The sequence below is a fragment of the Enoplosus armatus genome, chromosome 11 (assembly GCF_043641665.1).
Source record: "Enoplosus armatus isolate fEnoArm2 chromosome 11, fEnoArm2.hap1, whole genome shotgun sequence".
Classification (NCBI taxonomy): Eukaryota; Metazoa; Chordata; class Actinopteri; order Centrarchiformes; family Enoplosidae; genus Enoplosus; species Enoplosus armatus.
In genome coordinates this window covers 7,995,641-8,020,057 of record NC_092190.1, presented here as the reverse complement: position 1 = coordinate 8,020,057, position 24,417 = coordinate 7,995,641, and the positions used below count along the sequence as shown (strand labels likewise).

Sequence of the window (24,417 nt, the reverse complement as noted above, 5' to 3'; positions counted from 1 at the left end):
TTGACAGTAGCAAATGGGTGTCATCAATATGATCCCAAACATTGACATTTTCTTTGGTGGGCTAAGTGGAAAGTCCCATCCCATCCTCTCAAGATCTGCAGCTAGAGGCCAGGGGGCTGGTATCCATCTTCGTAACAGTGACTATGTTGGAGGAGGAGGTGAAGGAAGAGGAGGCGAAGAGATGGAGGGGAGGGAGGCAGCATGTCAATGAGCCTGCCCAGTGTCACTGAGCACCACACAGAACAGCCATCTGGAGAATCAAAGACTCCTACCATCTGGCTGCCTCACCCACTCTCTACCCCCACAGAATAAGAATCAACCAGATAGTACTTTGCCATAACACTCCTTGGCCTTTTGGAAAAAAAAACTTAGGTAAAATGGCATTCAAGTTTTAAAAAAAAAAGGCCTGTCAACATTCATAAACATGGTAAAAGAAAACAGGCATTTGATTGGCCTGTGTGTACACCTCTTTTTTTAACCACTGGGAAGATGGAATTGACCCTCATCCATCAAGCCATCATATGTTAAACTCAGACTTTAAAATTAACATTGTACTGCCAAACCTGATATTTACTACTTCCACCTTTGTGTTACACTCTGACATCTGCTTGGAAAACACATTTTTTCATTTTTCAGATCTGCAGTATATATTTGAATTATGCATAGCATAAGTTTTGGAATAACCGTATTTAAGATCATCCTCATGCTTTATAACGAAGAATAACAGCATTTATTTTTTTCTAATCATATTTCAGTTTTGAAATTTCATATTAAATGCTAATTTAATATGAACGCTTGCCAAGTGTGCAGAATCGAAAGGATTGCTATCTGTAAATGACTCCAAGCGGCTCTAAAATTGTAGCCCCTGACTTCTCAGTGTATGATGTACAAGGGTTGACTGCAAACTCTGTCCTGTTTTCAATGATGGTTTTGTCTTTGATTCCTTGCAGATATTAAAGCTATCCGAGTCTCTGGTGAATCCAGAAGTTCTGCTTAAGGAGCTAGAAACTTAAAACTTGAAGGAGTTCTTTAACATTGAACCAGTCTTGCTGAGTGGACCTTCAAAGTCTTGATTTAAATTATGTATGCTCTGTAAGTATGTATTTGGCAGGAAAGAGTGGGGAGAGGAGGAGGGATGAACACTGAGAAGTCATCAGCCATATTCCAAAATGCCATTTCCGTGTTGCTGAGGTACCATTGTTTACAGGGCTTTGATGGAGAGGTGCCCTGATCGCCACTAGCTGTTTCTCTCCCTCTCTCTTTTTCTTCCCCCTCTTAGTTTGAGAGAAATCTCCTGACGCTGTAAAATGGGCAATGATGACATATGTGGATGCAGGCCTGTTCATATCTTTGTGGGGCCTTTAGGGAAATAAATATCTGAGAACATTCAGTGAAATGAAGCTCACTCAATAAATCACCATGACACAATAAACACTTCTGGCACATGAGCACCCCCCTTACCCACCATCCCCTGGTGCCCAGCCCCCTCACACTCATACACACAAACACACACACATACATACACACACATACACTCTCCTCTCAGACACCACCTACCTCTCCCCGCCTCTTCTTGTGCTACCAAATGGTGCCTCCCCACAGGCCAGTAAATCAAATCCCAGCACAAATACAGTGGGAATTTATTTGGAATGGGCTTTTGTTCTCTTTAATGCCTGATTGTTAGGCCGACTAGGTCGCATGATAAATTTCGAGCAGTTTGTTTCTGTGCAATAGCTGTGTGTTTCATGCCCCCTGTACCTTATGTGAATCATACTGCCTTTAAACTCCATACCTTTGGCCGTTTACACCCAATACAGAAAACAGCTTTTTCACAGGAGAAATGTAAAGGAAATGATCTTTCCGTCTCTTGAAAAGATTGTGGTGTTTTACATCAGTCATAAAGTTTTTCCATCCACCAGTTTTTATGTGCATTTTCATTTCTTTTCATGAATTAAACAAACGAAGCGGAAATGCTTGCAATTTGAAAAAAAGGCATAATATTGAAAAAAGTTCTTATGCTGGCCGTGGTGGAAACGGTGGATCAATAAAAGCAAAATGTGACAAAGTGCAATAGAAACATGAAACGTTTGACATAAACGTCCACTGAAGCTTCCGCTCCACGACAAGACATCAGATCTGTGTGGACCATTATGGAGATTGTAACCTTCCTTAAATGAATACATGAAAAAAAGTAGAAAAGTCATATTTCCATCACTTCTTTCCACACCTCTCTTTTAATTACGTCATCTCTTGCGCCCTCTTTTTCTGTGGTTCAGTGGTTCAATGATGATGATTTGATGTGTTCAACTCCTAATATTTGCATAACAATAGTGGATGAAAATGTTCCTTACTTTGCATTTTCTCTTGACAATATTGTCCATCTCAATTTGGATGGAAACCTGGCTGTAGACACAGGAAAAGTTATGGTTGAACTAGTCAAAAGGACAATACAGTACATGTAATGTTATTAACTCTTTCATAAAGTGAATTAGTAAATGGAAATAGAAAAGACTCTTTGGGTCTTGGCTGTGTTAACAACATGTCCAACACCTCCTGAGTGACACTGTGAGAGGGCTCAGCTTTTCCCTTGGCTCATAGACACCCAGTCAGTCTCCTATGGCAGCCGCTGTTTATGCAGAGGTAATATAAGCAGTAATATAACAGACTCTAATTGGTTTATCAGTATTTGCTATGGTGACCCACATGGAAACAGCCCCTTAAACAATTATATTTTTAAACTGCTGGCCAGGATATATTTTGCTTTATCTATGGGCACTGTGGATATGATTGCTCACTGTTATAAATGGCACATAGTTAGTACACGGAGAGAAAGACATTGTTTACACTAGGCCTCATGCGGTGAATCTGTCCAGTGTAAGGTAATCTGCAGTAATAAGCTCCATTTGTTTTGTTTAGCTTTTAAGCTGAGGGAGAGAGGAAGGGAGAGGGGAGAGCGAAAAAAAAAAATCTCATTTCAAATCCTACCCACCTTCTTATCTCTATTTGTTCAGTTGTTTTTAATGCCACATACTGAAAGAATTTCAATGGCTGTTTTGCCATGAAGTCATTTGTTATCCTTCAGCGGGCTTTCGTCTCCCTATTGTGTGACAGCCCCCGAGTGCTCGAATCCTCCAGATGGAGCAGGTCAGACACACACAGACTCACTCACTTACATACACAAAGATACACACACACACACACACACACACACACACACACACACACACTCACACACAGGTTCACACACTTTCTTTTCAATGGCTGACATAGATCTACTTGCCTTGTGACATATACGGAAATGATAATGTCATTTTTGGCAATTTGTCTTTCCCCTACTTTTCTGTTAGTTGGAAATGTGGCTGTTAAGAGCTGCCTGGTGGTTATACAGCTCATGTCATGTTTACAAACAGTCCAAATGAAAATGTTTCACAACAGTATTCTCATTTTACACATAGTGTCAGTTGGTCTGTTATTCACTTGCAGATTTTCCCTCCAAAAGAATTTGTAGACGCTTCACAGAACAGATGCATGTGCTTTGTTTTATTTGGCAATTACACTCATCTAAGGAGTCATGCCCAAAAAAAGCACAACACAATGTGAAACTCTTTATTCTAGAGATGAAACACATTATGGTTCCTCTCCTTCACTTAATAAATACAGTTAATAAGTTACCTTCTCCGAAAAATACGTTTCTTTTATCATTATACTAACTTTTTCTCTTGTTTGTTTCTCTTTTTCCATGTGGCGTCCTGCTCTATTCCTGTTTGGATCCTCTGATGTACAGGTTCGTAGTCTTTTACTACCAAAATGTAAAGCAGACCAAACTACACCTACACCTAGTCCTCTGATTAGGGCTGCCCCCAACCAAAGATTTTCCTAGTCGACTAGTAATCTTTAGTTCAAGCCATTAGTCCACTAGTCATAGCACGTTAATGATTAAATGTATAATTTTTCAGAAAATGGTTTGAGTTCCAGTGCTGAGGAAGAATGTTATGAGTAACACTGTTAACGCTGTGCTACATTGCAGAGAAATACAAAACCGTAATAATGAGCCTTTAAAACATAAACAAGCGCATGCACGAAGCGAGCCGTCAGTTAACAACAATGTTAACGGCAAAAGCGATTCTGAATGCGTTGGAACAACCAGGCTAGCATGATAAATGACACCTTCACTGATACTTAGCTTGCAGTCAGGTCTAACAGATGATATACATTTACAATCTTCAACAAATTACCTTAATCTCCTAAGACCCAAGCTCTATCTTAATTTCTCTTTGCTATTTGGGCTTATTGGGACCTGATAAGTATAAAAACTAAGCATCATCTGTTGACATGATGTGGTTCCGCATACAGGGACAATTTTGAATTTCCATATAAGCAGAATTAAGTATTATGGTATAACCCAAAATGTGATGTCCACGCATGTGGATGCCAGGTCTTAGGAGGTTAAAGACAGAAAACACTTTAATTTTGTATTTTTTACTTACCAAGTGAAAAATCTGTTTTACTACTGTAACTCGGCTCCAGACTCAATGACGGGGTCTTCTTCGCATGGACTTGATGGCATTTTCCTGTCTTCCATGTTACAAGAGAAAAGGTCCTTATTGCAACCTTCTCCTGATACTTTCGTCCTTGCTCTAACGGCAAGGAGTTTGAATTTCGTTTTTTTTTTTTTTTTTCAACCGACCAATGAAAACTTCTCATCGACTAACGATTTGGTTGATTACTAGGGGGCAGCCTTACCTCTGATATATTATTACTCTATTCAAAGATTTTCCATATTACACGTGACTTAATTTTAAAACGGACCACTTTTTCAATACTTTTTACTTTTTCATAAGCCTAAATAAGAGCTGCAATGAAAATAAACTCATTTTTGCATTATGATACTTTTTCTGACTGTTTGTAAGGGACAGATGGTTTGCACATTTCAGTTTCTCTGCATGAGAGACAATATAAAGCAGAGTTCCAGGAAAATTTACAATAACATTTTAACATGAAAACAACAGGTGCAATTCAGTGATCGTTCACTTTCACTTGCCAGTGATGGTAATAAAGGTAAGAGCAGGTTCCATAACAAGTAGAACGTAATAACTATAACAGCCATCCTTAAATGATTTGATTGACTCACGCAAGACCTCATCGCTTTATTTTAAACCTAATGGAGTCTGGATATAATTTGACCAAGCCTTGATTGACAGCCCCTTTCTCTATCTCAACAGTAACCCCTGACGACGTACATTAGAGTCGGATTAAGGCAAGGTGCTAACGCATATTAAAAAATTAAGCCAAGCCAGTGGACTGGCAAAGCTCCTTTTTTCTCCCCCCTTTTTTCTCTCCATTCCATGTACCTCCTTTTGGATGGTCTAACATTAAAATTTCAATGGCATCAAGTAGTGATAGGGACTTGTTAATACAGTCGCAGCTTGCCCTTGTGGAGGAAATCAAATGACACAGTGCAGCAGGCCACAGTGGAAAGACTGATAGGACATTATACCGCTTACATAGAGCCACAGAGCCTTGCAGTATAGAGGCAAGGATACAACATCAAATATAACAATGTAGCCTTCATAACTAGGTGCTTAATTTGTCAAAATGCCTCACTTTTGTCTAGGGCATATTTTACAGTGCCTCGAGCCCTTGGCATATTTAAGAGGACCATGGTAGTTTTTCCTGCGGCAGGATACCAGCCTTATTGTACTTCTTCAGCTGCTGTAAATAGTAGTAAATCTTTAGCGTTGCATTTATTCTAGCATGACACCAAAGCCTCCCACTCAGAATGATTGAATGTAACTTATTTGATTCTGCTTCCCTTCATTTGGGGATTTTGTGAAGAGTCTGGTTTGAAGACAATGAGCTAACAAAAGATTGTTTTAACAGCTGCATGTCTTTGATTACACGCTTCTTTGAAGTATCACTTTAACTTAGCCTTTGAACTTGGATAGAGATCAGAAATGAATCGAGCTTCTTTTTGATGTAAGAGGAGGGGATTTTATTGTTGAAATGTTCATAAACTGCTTCCAACCGTTTAGAGAACAAGTTCAGTGTTGATTTTTAAATTGAGGCAGGAGAAAGGGAGGGAGGCGCGGGGTTTGAGGAGAGGAAAGGAGGGAGGGTGCTGGTTTCATGTTCACGTGCACCCAGTGACAAGGAAAGGAAAACAGCGGCTTTTATTCCCCTCAGTATGGGAGAGTTCTTCGATACAGTCTTCAAGTTACTCCAAAGTCTCAAGCTCCACATTTGCTTGTGTGGCTCATTAGGATAATATGCCATCCATATGTTTCACTAAATGATCGTTATATTAGTTTTCCCACTTGTAAAAGACATGCACGTGCACAGAATCTGAGGAGTTAAACCTTCCTGTAACAGTTATACTTAATCTGCTTGTTGCTTTTGACAGCAGTAATAATGTGCATTTGAGATACTTTGTTGTTTTGGACAAACCTAAATTCTATTAAAGGATTAAGTAATTGAACACTAATCTAAAGGACTTGAGGTTTCTGTTCTTTGATAATGCCTTTAATCTTGGCACAGTTTTAGAAAAGGCAGTGAAGTACTGAGTCACTGAGGGAAAAGCAGATTAGTTCAATTTCATGTATTTTAGGGGAGAACTACACTAGCTTAGATGGATTACTGTTGAATCAGTGAATTGAAATGTAATGACGCAAAATGTGTCTATTTGCATAAACATGTAGCTGTGGCAACTTTCTCTTTGCAAATGTACAGCAAAAACTGAATCATGGGAATTACATCAGTTGCCTGTACTGTGTCACATGTAATGCTTTGAAAGTAGTACCCATGGTGATCCATTATATTGTTCAAAAACGAAATGTATGTTGTGTGCTGAATTCGGATCATGACATCCCCAAACCACAAATTTCACACAATGCCAAATTTAGAATCATAATACAATCAGCTGTCGGCCATTGTATCTTCTTTTTTTTCATCATTTCCAAATTAATCATGCTCCAGATCCACTCCTATTGTTCAATTTTACTGTTACCAGTAACAATAAAGAAACAAAAGTTGAAGAAATTGCTTGCCCTACATCTGTCATTGTCATTGAGAGACTGGCCATAATACTTTATTTATATTCTGCTCTGGAGATATGTGGTTTCTCTTGTAAATGTTCATTGATTCAAGGGCAGACAAATATACCCCCAACACCCTACATGACCCACATAGAGCAAGATGTGCAATTCACCATCCATTAAAATAACATGATAGACACAAATAAACTGTATTATACATTTCGTTACCCTTGCAGCTAACTCAAATTACATTTTGAATGTCGTCCACTCAATCTCCTCTCGTCTTTTGTGCTTTCTTTGATATAAATAGACAGACATTCAGGGGTCTGAAGAGTGGAAGTTAGAAGAATAAAAAAGGAAGAGGAAATTTAGATATTTTTAAATGATGTCCTACATTTTGTCAGCTAAAATCAGGATATTGCCTGAGCGGGGAGAAGCCATGTTCTTCAGTTGTCAAAAGGCAGTAAGTAATGATTAAAATAGCAGTGTGAAACGCGGGGAGATTAAAGTGATGCTAATGATAAGTGAGAGAAGAAAAGGGCAAGCTATATTTTAATTCCTGGGAGAATGGTTAATGACTTCTATTGCCTGAGATTAAACTAAACCTGTCTCATCAGCTTTTTCTGCTCGCTGAGGAAAAAAAGCCCCCTGCACTTTAATTTATTAAACTCTTTTAAGGAAGCACATTGATCTACATAGGTTAAACTTTCAAAATTTGGGCAAAAAGACGCCCCATAAAGCTGTCATGGAGGGCAAAGCTGTTGAGTTGCTCAAGGCACACTATAAAGAATTCATTATCTTCAAACTGCCACATTTAATCAGAAAATATCAATTATTTAAAAGGGGAGGTTTGCTCCTGTTTAGAGCATCAGGTTTTACTGACACACTGCATTATACTGACACGTTGAATATATTTTTCTGCGGTCACTGTGCTGGTGCTGTGAACTTTTCCATTTTCAACAGCCTGTTTTTATACCTTTGGCTGAGTAAATGTGCATTTGGCGACTGTAAATGGGTCCGTATAATCACATCAACAGTATAATATCATCCAACAAGTAAAATGTTTATCTCCTGTTTTCAGCTTGTTGGAGGGACTAAGACTTGTGCTGTGAAACATTTTCGCATGGCATTAACACAGAAGCACTGGTGACCTCTGTAATGAAATGTATGGTACTGTTGACATGGCATTACAGCGATTCAACACTGTTCATTAATCTTTGTTTTGCTAGAACCCTTCTGGCATGTCCTTCGCCAAGGTGCGGAGCAATGCCAGAAATTGTAAGGCTCACCACATATTTCTGATGGCAATTAGCATGCATTCCGATCCACTGAGCCCCTCGCATAACAGCCCAATCCTTACAGCGGCCAGAGTCTTTATCAGCACCCGGGTGATAGGAGTCATTGAACATTCTGCTGACAGCAGATTATTTTTGTTTTTATACAGATGTCAGGCTTGAGTAGGTGGTGTTTTCCACTCTTTCTGTGGGACTATGGGCTTCGTCGTACTCTCTTTTCATCTGCAGAGGACAGAGCAATACTAATATTTTTACCATTTCTCACTTCTTCTAGTCTCCCTATTTGCCTCTCCCTTTATCTCCTAACCTCTGTCATTTCAGGTCTGGAAATAGGTCTGATATTTAAAGTACTGGTAAAGACTAACTGTCATCCCTGCGAGGACAAATAACAACACTCCACCAGTGCTGAATCCTGCGTGCCTCTTAAATTCTCAGTGGATCTGTCAGCAGGAAGCAGGCATGCAATTAATAAGCCTTTTACCTCTAATATCACAGCCCTGGCAAATGGGAAAAACACAGAAGAGACATTCAAACAGATATAAGAGAAAATGTCCGCAATCTCTATCAGAAGAGGGAGAACATTTCCATAGTGCCAACTGGTGGCCCAAGTATAGTCGTAGTAGCCATGATTCTGATTGATATCTTCAATGGCTACTGCTGCCGTGCAGAATTTGATCCAGGAGTGTCATGCTAATGTTCACGCCTGTGTCAGACACAATGTAATCTCTTCTTTTGAATCAATGACACTTTTTTTTTTATGGTCTCATCGCTTTTGCAATGTAGATGGTAACACTATTCTTGAATCACATCATCTAAAGCCCAAAAGCTTTGAATATGCTGATAGCTGAGTTAACACTTTAATCAACAAGAAGGCCTCAACGGTCTCAAGATGTACATTAAAGAATTCAGATTTAAATCTCTAGATTTGCCTGGAGTCAGAAGAAAATGTGTGTTATTTTGTTGACATATTCAGGATGAAATGATTTTTCTGCCCCCACCCTCTCCTTGTTGCGTAAAGTAATATCTCTGTGTTTCTGGGGACACATTACAATAATGCATTAAGAAATCACATTAATAATGCACATATTTTGTCACATATTTATAACTATCCCCCAGACATCAACATGTCACAGTTGTTGTTAGATCCCCTTTGGTTTCAATTAAAATCTCGCTGAGGCAATAAAAATAGCCAATTAAATTGGAGCAGGCTTTTCAGAGGTACAATTGGTCTGATTAGATTAACCTTGAACATCAATTAGGGTTAAAAATAAGCTTAAATGTATTTTAATAACTGCCCACCATATTTGATTCTAAGCTATACTACACTTGTATCAGTCTTTTCCCCTGTATTGATTCTGTAAGTGTCATTATTTTCACTTGATTAGCCCGCATTATCATTTATTTTCTCTCATCCTTATTTGTAGCTTAATTATTTAGACCAGAGTATTTTTTTTACAGCGCTCTCATTGTGAAACATTGAGACTTCATTATCTAATTACAGGAGAGTGTTTTCCAAGTTACAATAGACAATAGAGATGTAATGATGTCTAACAGGCATCGTTCTACATATTAATCAACACGAGTGTTGAAAGCAGGGTCAGAATCCAGCTTTTATAGCTGTAAAAAACTTTTCTCTCTGTCACTTGCTCTCTTCTCTTTCACTTCTCTGTCACACACACGCATACAAATACACACTCACTTCTCTCTGATAGCTGTAGTGTGTCAAGCTTTTCTCACCACCGCTACTGCCTGGCTGCCTTCTGTGATCCCATCCCACCTGGTAACTAAGAGCTGAGCATCCAGACGCTAAAAATATGCCTCACGCTAATGTCACACCCCCCTGCCATTTCCAGCACCCGGTTCCCAAAACCCAGACTGGTGTGAAGGGAGGGAGCCGAGCAGACATCTTTGTAATTCTTTTAATAACATGTGTAAATGGGCAAGGGGCCTATCGGTCTTTATCAGGCCTGGCGAGCGGAGCAGAGCAGCTGATACCACCTAGGGGCTGGGAAATGCCTGATTCATCTAACAGCCCGTGAAGCTGATTAATTTCACTCTTCATTAAGAATGTGTTGTGGTGTCTTCTCTGGACACCAGCATATCTCTTCACCACCACACAGTCTCTTGGTCATCTTTTTGCTTCTTCTCCAGCCTTTTCCCTCACTCCAGCTCGCCTTCCCTCTTTCCTGGGCAGCGTTTGCAGCAGCGGCCACCCTCCTCCTCCTCTCTTTGCGCCCTTGGCAAATGAAAGGTCAAAGACGCTGCAGTGATTAATGAGCAGTAGACTCTGGGATCTCTGTGTCAACCCCCCGCCAGCCCCCCTCCCCTCCTGCCCTCCCAGCTCCATGCATTATTTCATCTGCTAATCTCACACAACACTACTTAGTTGGTAAAACAGTGTTGTGTGTCTCTGCCGAGCTGCGCAGACACCAACTCTGATGAACTTTTCTGTGAGGCATAAAAGAGAGGGAAGAGAGCATTATTGAGGAAGAGGAAGGGGAGGCGGGGGCAGCGCTCACAGAATGTTTTTGGGCCGAAGAAAAGGTGCTGTAGTGTAAATGGTGGGCTCTCCACTCAGCTTTTCATCTCAAGATGTTGCTACCAAGTCTAATGATTTAAGTAGTGTACTCTCAGCACAAAAAAGTCCACTTCAGAAGCTTGGCGGTTTTATGGTGTAATTGAATGTGAACGTCACCGTTCCTTTCACAGGATAGATGACACTTCATGGGCTCAGACCAACTGTTTATTTGAAAAAGTAATGAAATATTTACTCTCCGTTGCAGTACAGATTAGCAGCAGTAATTGACTGCAGCAGAGGTCTATGCACAAGTATGTGCGTGTTTTATAGTGAGAGAGAGAGAGAAAGAGAGAGAGAAAGAGTTAGAGGGCCCCTCATGTTTGAATGCAGATCTTCAGCACACAATAGGCCTGTTAGTGAGGCTGAGTTTCTGCCTGTCACTTTCTCTCCACATGTTGCTTTTTCTTTCAGAGATAAGTGGGCCTAATGCTGAACAAATAGTGGAAATCAGAAGCCACTGAGAATCATTTGCCTCTCCTTTTCCCATGGCTCCCAAATAGACACCCAGACTCGCAGACGGAGGGAGTGACGATGAGAGAGGGAGAGCGAGACGGAAAGGGGGGGAAACAGAAGAAGAAAGAAAAACTCAATGAGCAAAACAATTTTGTCACCACAAGCAGATCCAATTGAAAAGTCTCCTGGATGGGGAAGAGCTGGAGTTGTCAGATCAGGCCATGGCAATGAATAGATCCAAGCGGGCTAAATTGGCATCAGGTGTGGGCTTCCCCTGGCCGGTGATAGGCTCCCACATTGTGCTGGCTAGACATTTGGCCATTTTCAAATATAATGGGAGAAATGAATGCAAATGAGTGAGTGGACTGAAATGTATTTAAATGCAGATTGAATGGGGGGCTCTGCGTAGCGCCTGATAACAAGTTGCTTTAGGAGAAGGGCCACATTGTGTTGGATCATCCCTCCAACCCCCACCGCTCCGGTCCCCACACCAGCAGTCCTGTTCTCTCTCCCTCTGTTGCACTTGTGTCTCATAAGGGGCCATTGTTCACTGGGTAAACTCTCTCAAAACTATTTACATTACTCATTTATTTGAATTTCAAATATTTTGGGTTCTTTCTTCCTCCTATATATAGCAGACACACATGCTGCCTGCCGCCTTGGGCTATCCAGTAAAACAGTAATTGCAAAAGGACAGAGGGCTGTGGCAGAAAAAGGAAAAAAAAATGAAGAGAAAGCCGGAAAAGGAGGGGTTCAATCATTAATGATAATGTTGCTTATGTCCATAGTCTCATTAGAGGCAGTATAGCAGCTAGTAGCATGTGTTTCACAAACAAGTTCCCCCTGCCCACTGCCGGTCGACCGCTAGCCCACGGCAATCCATCTTCTCAAACGTCTCCTTCCCATATTTAAGGAGCTCTCGTTACAGCCTTTCCCAGACCTGTGAATTTATGGTGCACTCCAAGCGGTTAGCATAATCGCTGGGAATGCAGTCATTTCAGCGGGAATGTGGGAATTAGGGCAGGAGAGAAAAGGAAAGCTGTTGGTGTGTTAATTGAATTTCATAAGAATCTTTTGCAGCAGCTTTGCCTTGTTCACAGGGTAGCGTGGACATGTGGGACTCTGAATTGAATTCTCCCTCACTATTTATTTGTTAATTTTTTTGTTGTTGTTGAATAGAATTACGAATAGAAAACAATCAAGTACTTCTCTAAACCTTAATATTAGACAGCAGCTACTCACTGATCTCAGCAAATAGAACAAGGGAAGAGTAACAAGAGTGTGCGTTCTCCTCTTCAAAAAAAACAGCTTTTTATTTTTTCCCCTCATCTGCATTTAAAATACAATTTACATGCAATTAAATTTGATTAATTAGAGACACTAACCTCTGCCCGTCCTGTGTGCACATAATGTATCATGCATTTCAATGTCAACTAACTCATGTTTAGTTCAAATTTTTGTTTATCAAGAGCCATCATTATGTTTAGTTTCCACAAAGGCGTAATTTGAGTCATTTAAAGAAATAGATTTTAGAAAGTTTGACATATTGAACCCTTCAAGATAATGACGAGTTATCTGAATTGTTGGAGTTGGATAAACAAGCTGTTTGTGACTTTGTTCACAGGCCTTTAAAATAATGCAAGATCATTTTCAGAATGCCAGTTATTTAAAGTTGGCCTTGTTAGCATAGGGGGCAGCTGGGGCAGCGACTGCAGAGATGTTTCAGTGTCCAGAAGTTTCCATGTGGTGATTAATAGGAGGGGTAATGTAGTGGGGAAATGAGTAAACACTCCCTTGCTCCTGGCTTTGTGCTTCAACGGCTTGATGACAAGGGCAGAGCAAGGTGAGAATTAAACAGACCCGCAGAAGAAGAGAAAAAGAAAAAAAAAGAAAAAAAAAAAGGGAGCAACGGGTTGGAGGGAGGAGTGAAGCATGACAGACCTGGGCAGTGAGTGGGAGTGAGGAAAGGGCGACTGGGAAGAAAGAAGGCCGCCCTGACAAAAGTGGAAGTGGAAGTTTCTCCTGAAGAAGAATAATTAAAAGCGCTCAAGGGAGGGCAGTTTTAATTTCACATGTAAGGGGCTAAAGATTTCATTTAAAGGCGCGGCGAGCGGAGAGGAGGTTAATAAGATGAACAAAGCAGGGAATGTGAGAACATACAGTGTGAGGAAGCGCGTTGGACTTTCACCTGACACGTTTTTAATTATTGAACCTCTGATATTTCTCTGTTGAAGAGAGGGGGTAAAAAGAGAAGATTAACTGATTAATGGCCATGGTAACCAATTACTCACTCATGGGGAAATAGATGTAACTTCACCCAGAAACACTTCTCTTCAGCGCTAAACGTCACAGGCTGTAGCGGCGCTTCCAACACCAAAGCTAAAAGCATACTCTTGGTTGTGCTGGCGGTCTCAGTAGCTGCCTACTGGGAACACAAGCGGAGCATTGCATAATAACTCCTTCTAAAAAAGTGAACTTGCTTCTACAGTCGAATATGTGCTCTTGATCACTGAAATCTCACTCCATTAGTGCTATCTGAAGTTGATGTATCCCAATTATCATAATAAGATCAGCTTGGTCCCATACTCCATGGGACTCCAAACTCTCTTACTGCCACAAAATGATCAAAAGAACTTTGTGAACTAGACCCAGAGTCCCAGCTGTGGGCTGATTTGTTCAGTAGTGGTGAAAAAAGAACTTTAATTGAATATGATGTATTTCTTTTTCTTGTACTTTTGGACTCAGTCTGCTAGAAGAGAACAACAGAGATATGCCAGCTTGTCTCATCTTGGCTAGATATCGACCCAAAAATACGTTTCTTTACTCAGATCAGCATTCAGGACTATAATACAACTCAGTGTTTGCCAAGCTGCACCCTAGTTATAGACTTCCTCTCTGTGATGCCAACAGCATGCTCCACAGGTCTTGATGTGTCCCCCGCACTCCTCCCTCTTTGTGAAATCATTAATATTGTCAGTGTAGAGCATGGGAATGACTGTAGTACTGCAATCCCAAAATCCTGTTCCCCTCCCGCCGCTGCATCGCACTGCACACACACTGTTTGACATTTATGTATTATATGTTTATCAGTCTCTAATGAAACACTGACAAGTTCCCTGCACAAGGGATACTGTGTTCCATTAATAGCCCTTAAGGAACCTTGGGCACTCACAAAAAGGCTGGTCCTATTGCAGCTGACAGCAGAGGGGCCCTCAGCCCTGGCCCCCTGGAGAGAGAAGATATTAAGCATTAGCAACGTCTGCACTCTCTCCTTCAGTCTCTCTGTCATTCCTTCTCTCTCTCTCTCTCTCTCTCTCTCTCTCTCTCTCTCCCTATATGCATCTGTCTCCCTTGGAAGTAAAAGGTGTCTCATTCTATTTCTGCAGGCACACGTTACTTGACCACGTTGTTTCGCACGGAGCTTGACAAAGAGAATTGTGTCAGTTAATTTGTCAGCGAGTGTTTGTGATTGATTTATTCATCCAGGGCTCAACAAATGTTTGTACTGTGATGAATCCCCTGAACCATAATTTACTGCAAATTAAACTCAGTCCTCTAATGACACACACGCACACAGATATGTATGTACCATTTCATTAAAAAAACAGTTTACTTGGACTTAAGATTTATTAAGCACAAAAGTTGTAATCACACCAAAAGCCATAAAAGAAATCATTTAGAATTTGTTTTACCCTATTTTTTTCTTTTTTTTTTAATAATTGTGGACCTAATTAGTTTCACTGTTTTTGTTTTAAAAGAAAAGTGAAATTCCTGTATGAACATATTCACTCACATTGATATTGTACCTGATGTGAAATGGTGGTAGTTACTGATATCTGCAGCAAATATTCAAACTTTTACTGTTTGTGTGACTATGTGGTTCTCATGTTTTTCTTTTCAAATGTGAGAAACCCTTTTTGCCTCAGCTTTCCTTTCAAAAGCTGCCGCATCTCCCACATGAGACCCGTGATCTCTCTATTAGAATGTGACGAAACATTTGTTCTCACTAGAAATAATGGTCTGTAACATCCTCTAATGTGATTCACAGTTTATTTGCAAGTCCATCGCCGCGCTGAACAAGGGGTTATGGGTGCGTCACACATATGGATAATTTTAAGCAGATGCATCTGGCGTGGCTACCATGCTATGATTAGTTTCCAGAGCATTTGTGAGTGTGTAAACCATTGCCGACATGGATGAAATATAGCCTAGGTTCACTGGGAGTGCAGAGAGAAGAAATGTACCCCATCTGTAATACACTGTGTAGACTAATATCAGCTCCTTTTCTCTGATATTGCAGTGAGATATCGATCTGGTAAAATTGTCCCATATTGGAGCTGTCTGTTGTGATATTCATCATGCTGTCACCTCTCCCCAACACCTACGCGTTATTAGAAACCCGGGTTTGAAGAGGTTGAAGGGTTTTAGTCTCCGAGATGTAGCAAACAATTCATCATGAGAGAGAGAGAAAGAGAGAGAGGGGGAGAAAAGAATTCAGGTGAGGTGATGCTTGGGTAAGATTTATGTCTAGTCAGGCTGTACATTAAGAATTATATCATCAAGCAAGAGGACACCAGCAGCTTCACTGCTATCTGCTGAGCAGGCCTATTTGCTCTCCTGCCAGGCTTAAATGGAGTTTTTTTTTTCTATCTCTTATGAAGCTTTTAAGAGAAATCTGAAGTCTCAAGGAAAGTAGTATCTCACCCAAACTGAGTTATTTGCGAAACGCACCGCAGCTTGTCGAAGGCAATTGTTATTTATGTGGGGATTTCAGTGAGCCTGACATTATGTTTTGTGCTCAGTGCCAGTCACTCATCAGGAATAAAGCCTGTAACTGGTACGTGCCACCTTCAATTTGCCCCACTTCAGGGTGGGACTCTAGTTTGAGTTCCTGTTATTTCCTCTCTTTGCTTGTAGTCAGAGATTCTTCCGGGAGGATCACAGAGATGTACACAGACGGAATCCAATTCTTCCGTGTCTTGCAGAGGAGTCGGACTTTGATTCGTCTTTAACTCAGTACAAATGCTCGTCTGGGAATGTGCAGGCCGGGGGCTCCCTCTGAAGTTGTCTCTCTCTCTCTCTCTCTCTCTCTCTCTCCCTCTCTCTCTCTCTGGGAAGTGTGCTTGCACGCTAGGCTCTGCTCTGTTAGCCGCAATGTTATTGTTGTAAACAGCATTTAAAGCACAGCTGGCCAAATTGATCAGGGCTTGCGTTGGAGTGAACTTGAGCAGCAGAGAGTGGGGCTGCATAAACAGGACTGCTTGTATCTAAATATGCAAACACTCTCACAGCAGTCGACACTCGGGGGAACAGACACTGTTACTTCTGATGGGGAAACAGTGAGAAACAGGCTCGAGCCCTAACCTTTCCATGTATACAGAGAGAGGGAGAGAGAGAGAGAAGACAGGAACATTTTTCCTGATTATGTAAACACTTCTTTTCCTCCCTAGATCATTTTTGGACTCCTCCAAGTATTTACTTTTCATTAATTATTGAAAAAAAAAAAAGAAAATCAGGAGAAAAAAAAAAGTGAATAAACAGTAGATAATTTTTGTTTAATGTTTCACACAGGATTCCAATCCTCAGTGCAATTAATGCTAATCACCATGGTCTTCCTGTTTAGCTTGAACTTGGAGTGTGTTTGTGAGTCGTTGCTGTCTCTCTGTCTACATCTCTCCTCCCTTATGCTCTGTCTCTCTTTTTCTCTGCTTTGTCTTCCTCCTCCACCTCTGCTGTTAGTCACTGTGACTCCTCACGTTATGATTACATCACCCTTTCTGTCTGTTGTGTCCATTTAGACCTGAAATTAATCATATCCGACAATCTGGTGGTGCTATTCCCAAAGTTCAAAAGCTTTAGTGGTGAGAGAGTGATAGAGAGAGAGAGGGAGAGAGCTGGAGGGACAGACCGAGCGAGATGGAGTGCATCAAGCATGTTGGAGGTACTTACCATTTGTAGAGTACAGTATATTAATTGCTTATCGGTTTTTGATTTCAGAGTCATTTAGAGTCAATCGAACGCATTATTTTCACAGCTATTGTTCTTTGGGGTTTGTTAATTGTCACCCCACTGGCAGAATTAAAAGCAAATTAAAAGCCTTAACTATTGACTCTATCTGAAGTCACTCTCCACAACAATTTCACAAAACAATGGGGAGGATTAATGAAAATGCAGCTTGATTTCTGTTCTCCAAAGCTTTTGCTATGGGGAACCAATTAACTACCCTTCAGGATGACTTTCACTTCTAACTGCCGGTCTGTTCCACTGCCAGAAACTGGGATTAATTCTCAATTAATCCCTCTACCAGAACAACTCTGCCTTTGTCTGCTGGGGAGGACATGAGCATACAACACCGAGGTTACCCCAAGCCTGTTTGGTGGAGGAACTCCACCCCTCCTAAGATTGATACACCCTGTAGACTAGCTCTTCTCAAGCTGAAAATAAGAGCCATTAAAAGGGAATGGTTGACAATGATTTTTGTTTTAGGATTTTGAGCTTTATTAGCCATGCATATTAATGAGTCAATTAATTCCATTCGTCCTCGCGAGTGGTCTGTTTGTTTTTGCCTGACCTTTTATCTTAGATGCGTTCACGCTTCGCTTGATTTAAGCACTTACTCCATACTGTGTTTCCCATAGCCTCACGTCCAAAAAGGGAGTTTTTATGTGTTTAGCACTAAGATTCTCCCCCTCTCTTTTGTTTTCTCTCTGCAACTCTCTCTCTCTCATCCGTCCACCCTCCCCCCTATCTTTTTCTCGCTCTTTCTCCCTCTGTCAGAATGCCTGCTGGATGTGTTCCTCTCTAAATGTGACAGGAAATATGCTATTATAGCATGCAGAATATTTGCCTGATGGGATTTGCAATAAAATTACTACATTTCCTTTCCATTAGGATCTCTAAAACCCCTCTCTCTAATTTATGATTACCCTGGCAAAAAGACATGTTATATACATAAAGACTAAAGTAGCCCCCAGTCCACATTTAGCCTGTCCTGCTTTCAAAGTTAGTTGAGAGGACAGGAGAAATAATTGAAAAGTGCAGCTGGACTGTGTACAATCTTGTAAGGGATGCCTAGAAAATGAGATTAATCAGTGCACAGACATTGTGGGGAAAAGTTTGCAGTGAATGCCTGACAGTCGTGCTCTTTCTCTCATTTCAAATGTTGGCAGGCTAGCAGGCAGCTCCAAGGGAAATGCGCTCCTTTCATACTTGAGTAATTGATGAATTGTATGCAATATGCAAATGAGAATCCATAAATCTTATGAATGACAGCTTAATTTATGTGAGCCTTAATGAATGCAGGATTAGATTTTAATTAAATATCCTCAAAGGCACCCTGACTGGGTAAGTTTTTAAAGCCTTGTTTTGAAGACTTGTTTCATATGCATCGCAGTTCATGAAAAAGAGAGATCAGTGAGAGTGGTTAGATGAAATTTCCTCGCAGTTTGAAGATAAGACCTGTTCTGTTTTGCTAACCAAAGGCACTTGCAATTAATAAATATTGGAGCAAAATCATATCTACCAATCTCATTTAGGCTTTCCTGGAACTGCTCATTCTCATACATTTGATTAACTGCATTTACTTTAAGCGCTATCTGATTTCTAACATTTGGTACAGTATCTTTTTAATTAAGGGAATCATCCATTAGGCATGGAAAAGTCAACCAATTAGGCTTTCCTCATCAGTTCCCGTGGTGTAGGAAGTCTGCTTACTCATTATCACAGTCTGTTGATGTGATACTAAACAATCCTGGACTCTGTAGTTACGGGACATACAATTATGAAATCAGCTTTTAACATTAATGATGCATGGGAATAATCAGCAATTTATCGTGTTTTAGATCTTTTTTAGATTCTATTTCACAGCTGAGAGGCTTCAAACACCTCTAATAGAATGTGATTACAAGGGTAAGCTCTTTGTAGCTACTGTAACAGTGGATTTCTCCTGGAGTCTGGCTGTGGTTTTTTGACACAGGCTTGAGGACAGGGGAAGGGGAAGGAGAGTGACTGGCTCCAAGTTCCTCCGTGCCATCAGACTGTGTGATGGTCTCACCCAGCGTGGTTCTAATCAGGCCTGAGCCCAGACAAAGGCACCAGGAAGACACCCACTCTCCCAACTACTACTGATCTCAACCCTACACATTAGTCCACACAGGGATCAGAGCACAGACAGCACTTTAAAAGGGGTTTTAGTGGGATTGATGCTAACTCTCTCCCGCCTTTGATTTCACACCATTTGATCTGTGATATATTGTTCCGTAACAAAGGTTCACAGTTTGCAGGCGGATGCAGCTGTTCCTACCCCTAATAAATAAAAGTGCGTTTTTTTTTTTTCTCTCCTCGCACTCACAAACTCGCTGTAATCCAGCTATCTAGATCAGATAAGCGCGATGTGGCTACCTGTGCGAGGCGGTGTTTGACAGGTGCAAGGGGAAGCTGATTGAGATAATCCAAGAATAGGTTCAATGCAAATACAGATACAAGATGAGGGTGAGGATAGATGGATGCATGAAAAAGATGGATGAGTGAATACATTCCCATGTATCACACTGTGACTCTGAGATTATGATCATCACAACCAATAGACTGCCAAGGTCAGCAGGAAATATAAATCACCCCCCCTCCTTTTTGTTGAAGGCAACATATATTCCTGTCATTTTCTGTGGCTTTGTTTTGTCAAAGTATTATGACTGTTATGTCACATTGCTATTATCAATTAATCTGACAATTATTTTTAAAAAATAATTTATTAATTGTTTGGTCTAGAAGAAAAGTGAAAAATGGCTTTTGTCCATCCAGACTAAAACCCACATAAAATATTTGGTTTTCATTCATACAAAAACTGGAAAGCAGCAAATGTGACCATTTAGGATGCAAAACCAGAGAATGCTTGACATTTTTGCTTGATTAAGTTCTTAAATGATTAATCAATTATAAAATGGTTGCTGATTAGTTTTTAAATAATGTTTAATGTTAGATGTTTCGAGTTTAAAAAAGGATATCCTCTTCAAATGGAAACATGTAGATGATTAATAAAATACTTGTTGGTTCCTCATCTGATAGTTTGCATAGGCAGGGATGTTATCTGTGCTTCTGTGCTAACATTATTGTTAAAGGCTGCTGGTCAAGGTGGGAACCAGAGAACTGAGACCACATTCAAATCAGCCTACAATTAATTAGACATATATGTTATCACCACAAACCCACAGTGGGAAATCAGCGTTTGTTCCTTTTTGACTCTACACTGTAGCTTGAATAAAAGTTTAATGCTTGCATGTCAATCTTGCTTTTATTGCCATAAGGCAGCTTTTTCTTCAAAGCGGAGAAAACAAACAGCAGAGCTTGTTTCTAAAATAACTGATTTCTAGAATTAAAATTAAACATTTCGTCTTTTCGCCTCGACCGACCCTGTTATCTTATCTGTGGGGATTTTAAATTGGTAGTAATACACCACAGCCATGTTATCCCTGTCTTTCAACAAACATAGTTAACCTCTCATGGGAGTTGCGTGCATATTGTTAAACTGTTTGATTGAACCAAATAAAAAAAAACCTCAGCATATTCAGGCCCCTGATGGTCTGAGGCCTCTGAATTTCTGCCTGACCTGGCACTTAAAAGGTAAGGAGCTGCTTTGTTTTATCAATAAGACCTTGTTTTCATGGCTGGTCACCACCCCAGCAAACCAATCAATGGGGCATGCTCTGCTATCGCTGTGAGAGAAATGAAAAATAAACCCCAGATAATCCTTCAGTTAAAAGGTTACTCGGGGCGATAAAAGCTATTTTGTTAATTTATTTACTCTCTGCACTGGAGAGATAAAGAAAAGGAACAATTAGGGAATTCTAGGTGAGAGATTTTAAAAGGGCAATGACATTGGGTTAATATTTTATAAGGCCTGATTGGCAGAGACCTGGAGAGGCCTTTTGTTTACACAAGCCCCAGACGGAATGATTCACTCGCTTGTTTTGGCCGACTGGGCGGAAATGGAATAAATATCTTCATCCTTACCTTTTAGAAACGTCAAACAAAAGACTGAGATAAAAGGTTAATGGCTCAATCATAACCACCAGGAAATAATATTATGCTCTTTCTCTGCAAACTGGAGTCACTATTGACATAATCAGGTTGAATTCCTAAAGATATCCGAAGATGGGAGGAGCAGACGACTTTTGTGCGTAACTAAATCCACTAAGGGAGTGTGCTCACTTGGGCTAAACATTACATTTGTGGTTTCAATTGATTTATAACAGATCATAATCGCTGCATTAACGGCGTTCTGGGTAATAAGATCTCAGTCACTGCTTCCGTCGACAGAAAAGAGTCTGATAGTGAGATGTCAGAATTTTGCCATGAGATCAAAAACCGTCCTGATATCTCATGCGATATTATACCTCTTATTATGCCTATCACCCTGTGTTGGCTTCCTGTAAACGGGGTGAGAACGTGAATTTAATTATTGTGCTTTTATTGCATTGTAGCGCTGAAATTGGACTCGTGTGGAGTGTATTGTTGGGCCCTGTGTAATCTGATTGCCTGCACAGCGTAGTGTGTTGGATAGTATCAGGTTCCAGCCGACTCTGCTGGGTCAACACACGGCCGGGCCATTAAAGGAAGTCTGGTTCAGGGAAAGTTCACCGCTATTTTCTTTTCACCATGGTAGCGAAACAAAAAAGAGAGAATAGATGTGTAACATATTTGTGGCCCCAGCCCAAAGCTGGTGGGGCCTATTTTGTTTCCTTAATTGAAGCCAGAGATATGAGGGCCCTGAATATCTTTAGTATAAATATAAATAAAGCAGGGAATAAAATTCTTTCATGATTGACCTCCAATACAGAAATAATATTGTCCAAATAAGTCCAATTTTAAGCCCAGAGGTTCTTATTTTTACATTTTAAAGTAGAGAAGAGAAAATGAAAAGACGGCAAGAAAGATTAGAAAAGAAAACAGCGTAAAAGACATGAGAAGTACCAAAAATTCCAATCATAAATCCAGTTGTGCTATCTTTTTTTTTTTTTTGCAATAATGGCCTAGTTTGGAGCAGTTTCTGTGCCAGGCTATTTAGGGAATCAGCATCTGCTGCTTGATAAATAGCCTGGCTCTTTTGTTTGAGGCCAGGTTGGGTTCCTCTCTGGACCCAGCGTATTAGCCTGGATGGCTCTGACCATAGCAGATCTGCACTGATGTTAGCATGCATGCCTCAGCTGTGGCGTTTCATACAACATTACATATTATTAAGAAACATTACGCAAAACGACGTGAATCACAAGGCTGTGAAAGCGTTGAATAAAAGAGGAAAATAGTCATGACTCACTCTATAATGAAGTGTATGCTGTTTTTGTACATTTATACACCTAAATGTACATTTATGCACCTAAATGTCATAAGAAAAGCAGACGATAACCTTAACTTCTGAGAGGCTTTCCTGTAGCTCGGAGGTTCCTCAGTTCAAAGCTCCTTTTCAGTTGGTGTATTGCTTTCATGGCCAGCCAGTGTTATTGGTGTGCAGAGAGTAACTGAAATGTTATCCCTTCAAACACACAGACAGATTCTCTTGCGGCCTATCTAAACATTACCTTTACTTAACTGGGTCTTTGTACCTGGGTTCACATCCTTTGACATGATCTAAGGTTGATGTGACATTTTTTTGTCCATTTGAGGGCCTTTTTGCTTTTAGTATTGTTGGTAAAAAAGCCTTTTACCCATCACATACCCTCTATTGAGGTCTTTCATAAATAATTCAGCCAGAGTACAAGTGAAAGTGATGACAGCAAAACTGTGTGCGATCTCTCCCTCTCATAAGATCAAAGAGGTGCTTCTATAGAAATAGGAATTACATTTCCAGACGTTCCTAGGTTGAGCGGGCACTCATTTCTCTTTCTGCCCCTCTCTCTCTCTCCCTCTCTACCTCCCTCTCACTTTCTGTCGTTCGCTCCCCCTCTCGCTACTTCTTTCTATCACTTGTATTTTCCCTCCAAAGGGACACAGTTGGGTGAAGGTCTGCTTTTAGTCCTAAAACCTCCAGAGCCGGCATATGAGAGAGTCAGCACATTCAGACAGATAGAGCGAGTGCACTCTATTAGCAGGACTGAGGTAAATAAACCTCACAAGGCACGGCTGAATAAATTCGACTACTAAGGCTGTGTGGTATCAGAACTAAAACACTGCATCACTCTGTAGATACTGCCTTTGGGAAATGTAGTGAAATGTACTGTAACATGAACAGCTTCATATACTGTAGTGGTTGTTAAGTCCAGAATGAGACATCGTTGTTAAAAAAACACAGCTCATGAGTTGGTTACATTGATTTGTTTGATTTTAAATCTTTGTTGGTTATAAACAGCTCCTAAAAAAAAAACAAACATAAGTCAGTAATCATGCCAAAGATTCAAAACCAGACAAAGTAATAAACAAGTAAACAGTAAATTAATTCTTGTGATTACAGTAATGTATCATCAAAATAATTAGTACCTAGTAAGATATATTTGTGGAGAGATTTTTCTCGGGATTAGACAAAATAAATTACACCTTATAAGAAACTTGACAATCGCATTACTGTGTAAGGATGTTGGCACACCCCTTCAAACCTTATTAATAGAATAAAATGAACTTGAATGCACTCCTCTAAAAGGGCCGGACAGAAGCTCAGCCAACACGTCCCAGGTTTGATTTCCTGCCCTGTCCCGTCTTTGTGAAATTTACTCCTGTTTGTCCAGGTTTCCTCTCACAGTTACATCACGCTACGGAAACCCTTTGGTGTTTTAAAGATGGATTAAACTCAGTTCACATTAGAGAGGACTTAGTATCCTGGTAAAGCTTGAAAATAGACTATTGTATGTGAAATAATGTATGAAGCCAATATGTCACCTGTGTCAAGTCACCATAATTCATCTTCAGCTGAGACATCCAGCTCCTTGTTCATAAAGAATATACCTCTATACACTCCCTCATTATATGCTCATTGCGTTTTTTTTTTTCACCCTATAGGCTTTTCTTTGTAACTATGAGCCAACAAAGTAGGTATTGATTGCAACTCGAAGCTGTATTAATAAGTGAATGAGTA

The 24,417-nt window shown here is 40.4% G+C and overlaps 1 protein-coding gene across 3 annotated transcripts in view; it reads left to right on the top strand.

Moving 5' to 3' along the window:
- dachd (dachshund d) overlaps nt 1-24,417 on the top strand; it is a 90,944-nt gene that overhangs the window by 22,162 nt on the left and 44,365 nt on the right. The gene's annotated exons all lie outside the window — the stretch shown is intronic.